Source organism: Mustela nigripes, chromosome 6 (assembly GCF_022355385.1).
Source record: "Mustela nigripes isolate SB6536 chromosome 6, MUSNIG.SB6536, whole genome shotgun sequence".
Lineage (NCBI taxonomy): Eukaryota > Metazoa > Chordata > Mammalia > Carnivora > Mustelidae > Mustela > Mustela nigripes.
In genome coordinates, this window is record NC_081562.1 from 52,681,793 (window position 1) to 52,687,495 (window position 5,703).

A 5,703-nucleotide genomic window follows, 5' to 3' on the forward strand; every position below is an offset into this window, starting at 1 on the left:
CTGAGCCACCCAGGTGCCCCTCCATTTCTACCTTTTTAAAAAAGATTTATTTATTTATTAGGGAGCGAGAAAGCATGCACACTAGTTTGAGTTGGAGAAGAGGTAGAGGGAGAGACTTTTAAGCAGACTCCCGCTGAGCAACCTGGGCTCCATCTCATGACCCATTAGATCATGACCTCAACCAAAATTGTCAGTTGAGACACCTAGCAGCCACCAAGGTGCTCCTCCATTTCCACTTTTAATTCCATTCCAAACCTCTGTTGTTGTTCACCTGGATTACTGTGACAGTGTCTTTTGTTATGAACTCCTTTAAAAATAGTTTCAGTGAGGGGGTGCATGGGTGGCTCAGGTGGTTGTGTCCAGCTCCTGGTTGTGGCTCAGGTCATGATCTCAGGTCATGGGATGGAGTGCCAAGGCAGCTCTGTGCTCAGCAGGGAGTCTGCTTAGGATTCTCCCTCTCCTTCTGCCTCTTCCCCTGTTCATGTGTGTGCACTGTCCAAATAAATAGAATCTTAAAAAAATAGTTTTATTGAGATATAGTTGACACACAATAATCTGAATATATTTCAAGAGTAAAATTTGGTAAGTTTTGACGTATATCTATCTCTGTTTATCTATATCCATGAAAATGTCACCATAATCAAGATGGTGAAAACAGCAACTATCCCGAAAAGCTTCCTCATGCATTTTGTAATTACTCCTTCTCTCTTGTCCCTGTCACCCAACACTCTCCTGTCCTCAGGAAACCCTGATCTACTTTATGTCACTATAGATTAGATTATGTCTTCTAGAGTTTTACAGTACATAGAGTTTTACAGAGTCATTAAATATGCACTCTTCCTTTTCAGTGTTCTTTCACTCAGAATAATTATTTTGAGATTCATTCCTGGTGTTGTATCAATGGTTTACCCTTTTTTATTGCTAATATTCCATTATATGGTATCGCCCTCGACCCACAAGGACGACAAGAAGCCCCAGTTCAGATGTATCTTCTCTCCTTTTATTTCCACAAGTCTACACACTTATATACGCTTACATGACCAATCAGCGAGCAGGGTACAGGAGGGAGCGAATCAGGCTGCGCACCTAAACGAACAACTTCGCTAGCAATCAATGCTGTTTACTTCCTCTTTGGGTGTTCCGCTTAGTCTCATGAGGCAACCCTAACCTGGCAACTAGCCAGGCGCCATCTTTTAATGGTGGAGGCCGCCCTGGCCAGGGGCCTGCCTCCAATATCTTCCCCTTTTTTCTTTTATGGCAGGGATCGTGCCTGTCTTAGGTTGTCAGTGGCGGGGAATATCCTTACCTGTCACCAGATGGCAGATATCAATGATCTGCGTCCTGTCTTAGGTTGGTATATTTCCCCCACCAATCTTACCCGTTGTTGACTACTGATCCAGCATACTTAGCCACACTTGGGGGGATGTACCAGCCTCGATGGCTAACAAGGCATGCACCAGGGCTTGCTGTTGCCTATGTAGCTATCACCTCCAAATTTGCAGTTTCCTTACTAGCAGAATCAAGCCCACTACAAGGATTATCAGCAGACCAATTATGCTAGCCCATTGTTTCATGAAGGTTAACACATCTTGCAATGTTTTGATTATCTCTGGGAGGTTTGCAAACTCAACTCTGGTATTTATCCTTGTTATGCCTAGTAGCAGGTGCTGAGTATAGTTTTGGAATTCTGCGGACCAATTCCCCCGCAAGTATTGGGAGAGCTGTCAGGAGACATTCTGTAAGTCACTCATATTAGTATAGGCTATGGGAATTACACAAATTGCCAGGAAGGGTGCTATATATCCCAGTCCCAATAGGGCCCCCAATATGTCCACTTGTTCTTGAACCAAATCCACTCTCTGGTTGACTATCAGGATTCCTGCTTGCAAATGTGCATTGATCTGAGTCTGTGTTTGAAGGGCAGCCACCGTTCCTTCTGCAAGGGTGTTCACAGCTTCCGCAGTGGGTATAGTTGTAGCAAGTGAGACTGCTGCTGCCGTGGCAGCTGCTGTAGATACAGCCAATGCTGTCACAATGGCAGCTGTGATACCAAAATCTCTCTTCTTTCTGGATAGCACCACCGGTAACTTGTCCTCTGGAATGGAAACTGGGATAGGAACATGGGTAGACTGAGCACGAGGTACTCTGACATCCAGACCACTCCGGTGGCCATACCCTATTATTGGTGCACCGGGGCAACTTAAAAGGTTGATATGGCCCCGAGGCATTAATAGGTTTCACAGGGGCCAAACCCTGGATCACAGTAATGTTACCTATGTTTGAGGAATGGTGAAAAGGTTGCCCCAGGGTCTGATTGCTCAGGCGAATACAGTCCAGGGTGCGGACTGATGTATTGAGATACAACACAAAGCAGAGAGTGCTGGACAGGGAGACAGTAATATTAGTCACCTCTGCAATGTCTGTAGATATGTGAACAGTGGGTAGCCCTATAGGAGAGTTGGTAGTAAAGAGAGGAGGGAATATGAGAGAAGAGTTAGTCACTGGTAAAGGATATGGCCATGCTTTAACCACTGCTCACAGTTCTCTGGCTTGAGTCCGCTTCAGGAGTGTAGCATCCCCAGAGTTATCATCAGCATCTTCAGCATCATGACTGGTGTTCAGAGGCAAGGCTGCACGCACCAGCCGCTCTGGGATCCAAATTGTAGCCTCCTTTTCCTGTGGAAAAACACATACAGACCCCCTACTCCATACTAACACTGGATCTGGTCCATTCCACTTTCCTGTGAGGATGTCCTTCCAAAGTACTAAAGGCTTAGGGGGAGCAGCAGCATTATTTGCATGTCTGTCTGCAGCTGATTTACCCATTTTATCCAATGTTAAAAAATTCAAAATAAAGAGAATGGTGTTGAGCTTATCTTTAGGGGGCCTGAAGGTGTCCCCTATCCCCCCTTTTTGTTTATAAAGCGCATTTTTTATTGTAAGATGCGCGCGCTCCATAACACTCTGTCCTTGTGGGTTATAGGGTATTCCATGTATCAAGTGAATGTCAAGTTGTTGTAGGAAGGCTTTAAAGGGTTGTGAGGTGTAGGCTGGGCCATTATCTGTCTTTAACTGGCGTGGCTTTCCCCATGCTGCGAAAGCCTGTAGGCAATGGACGATAACATCTCTGGATGCCCCCCCCCCCCGCCCCCCGTATGCACTGAGGCGAAAATTATTCCAGAGCAGGTATCTACAGAGACATGAACATATTTTAACTTTTCAAATTCTGAAACATGTGTGACATCCATTTGCCATATATGATTAGGTAACAAACCCTTAGGATTAACCCCCAAGGACGGTGCAGGTAGTAAGGTCACGCTATTTCTGCAGGAGACTACTATGTCCCTTGCCTGTGCTTTTGTTATGTTAAATGTGAGGTGAAGGGTTAAAGCATTCACATGGAACAGCTTATGATAATGTCTCGCCTGTTGCACAGGGTCCTCAATGGCAAAGACAAATTCTCCTCTGGTTAAGGAGTCTGCTAACCAATTAATTACCTTTTATCAGGGGGCCTGGTAAGGTTGTATGAGCTCGTATGTGGCCATTATAAAATGGAGCCTTCCTGTCCCAAACTAATGTTTGGATTTCTTGTAATGCCTCAGAGATAGTAGACCTGGCATTAATAGAACCCACACTTTCAATGATAGAGACAGCTTGCACCACATTATCTACTATCTGATAAAAGGTTGAAGGGTTCTTGATGAAACATTTGAAATGTTTGAATGTTTTATCACTGTGAGCAGCTCGGTTTCTTGGGGAGAGGAGCTTTGAAATAGGAAGGTCCAACTCTCTTCTTTGGTAACCATAGCTCCTACAGGTGTCCTGGCTTCTTGCAGTAATAGCAAACTCCAGGAGTACCCCTATGTTTATATTGTTGAGCTCCCTGTAATCCCTGTAAACCTTGAGTGATTGGTGCAGCCGTAACCTGCCCTTGAATAACACTGTCATTTATATCCCTGCAAACTTTAATATATGCACTCAAGTCTTTGGCTTCTTTACACCATTTATTAGCTTGCTCATACGCCAGCTGTTTTATCAATGGCATGGCTGCCTCTACCTCCCCAAATATTCGACCAGCTGTTTGCATCAGCCTCGCTACAAAATCAGCATATGCTTCATTTGGTCCTTGTATTACCTTAGACAGCTGACCCTGTAAATCCCCACTGCCTTGAATTGTTCTTCATGCTTTAGTGGCCGCCACGGCTATTTGCAGATACACTGCAGGGTTGTATTGTATTTGGGCCTGCTTTCCCATGTCCGGTCCCATTCCCATTAACATTTCTAGGTCCCACTGAGGATTTCCAGCTGCTGCATTACGGCGGGCAGTGTCCTGTGAGTATTCTTGCCAGGCTGTTTTCCATACTAGATATTGCCCTCCTGACAAGGTTGCGCAGGCTAGGTTACCCCAGTCTTCAGGGACTAATTTCATTCCCGCTATGGTCTCCAACAAAGAGACCGTAAAGGCTGCCTGAGGGCCATACTGCATGACTGCTTCCTTTAATTGCTTAACTAGTTTAAAATCAAGAGGCTGATGATACCGCTGGTTGTTTTGGTCCTCTAAAACCGGAAAGGCAGAGGTCAGGTCATGATCTCTCCAGCTTGAAAACCTGCCACTACCACATGTGGCGCAGCAGCTACAAGCTCCTTGGCATGCCATAGGATTATACTGCGGAGGGGCACTAGGTGTCGCTGGAGTTGACAGTTTCAACTGTTCAAACTTGGGAGTGCATTTTATGGTCTAACTCCACCCCTGACATTTCCTCTTTCTCTTCACTAGAACTACCCCCTCTGAGGCACAAGAAGACCGCTCCTCTTTCACTTTTTCCAATGCCTCTGCTCCCTCTTGCAGAGCTGATTCACATTTGGGTTTAGGCCCCACCAGGCATCCCCAGACTAAGGTCCATATTGCCAGGGTCCCAGGTGGCAAAGGCGTTTTATTGTCCTGTTTCTTCAAATCCTCCCCTAAGTGGTCCCATTGAGGTATGTTTAGAGAGCCGCCTTTTCCACTGTATTCAAAAAGGCCTGAGCAGTTTTTGCTTTTAGTGAAGTTCCATTGGCTTTCAGCAGGTCTTTTAAAGACCCTTCCAACCGCACTTTAGATACTTCAGATCCCATTATGAACACACAGACAATAGACGCGGATGTTAACGACACGAACTAACACATTAAGCTTTTACACGCATGTACTTCAGTCGACCATTACTCCCCGCTTTACCGCGGAATTCCCACTTTTGAACGTGGCTAATGTCCCCGCTTACCTGCGGACCTTTACTCCCCGCTTTCCTGCGGATTACCTTGCAAGATTCCTTTATTTAGTTCCCGGGTGCCGGCGCCATTTATCGCCCTCGACCCGCAAGGATGACAAGAAGCCCCAGTTCAGATGCATCTTCCTCTTTTTATTTCTGCAAGTCTACACACTTATATATGCTTACATGACCAATCAGCGAGCAGGGTACAGGAGGGAGCGAATCAGGCTGCGCACCTAAACGAACAACTTCGCTAGCAACCAATGCTGTTTACTTCCTCTTTGGGCATTCCGCTTAGTCGCAGGAGGCAACCCTAACCTGGAAACTCGCCAGGCGCCATCTTTTAATGGCGGAGGCCACCCTGGCCAGGGGCCTGCCTCCGACAATATGGATGTGTCATAATTTGTTTCTTCATTCACTTGCTGATTGACATTTTGGAAGTTTCAGTTTGGAGCTA

At 45.9% G+C, this 5,703-nt stretch overlaps 1 long non-coding RNA gene across 1 annotated transcript; it reads right to left on the reverse strand.

Annotated features, from left to right (window-relative positions):
* Positions 1-1,036: 1,036 nt before the first annotated feature.
* On the reverse strand, positions 1,037-5,374 carry LOC132020584 (uncharacterized). The gene is made up of 3 exons (XR_009405035.1): positions 5,259-5,374; positions 2,540-2,676; positions 1,037-2,107 (listed from the first exon to the last, which is right to left on the reverse strand). It is a non-coding gene; the product is annotated as an uncharacterized LOC132020584 (long non-coding RNA).
* Positions 5,375-5,703: the final 329 nt, after the last annotated feature.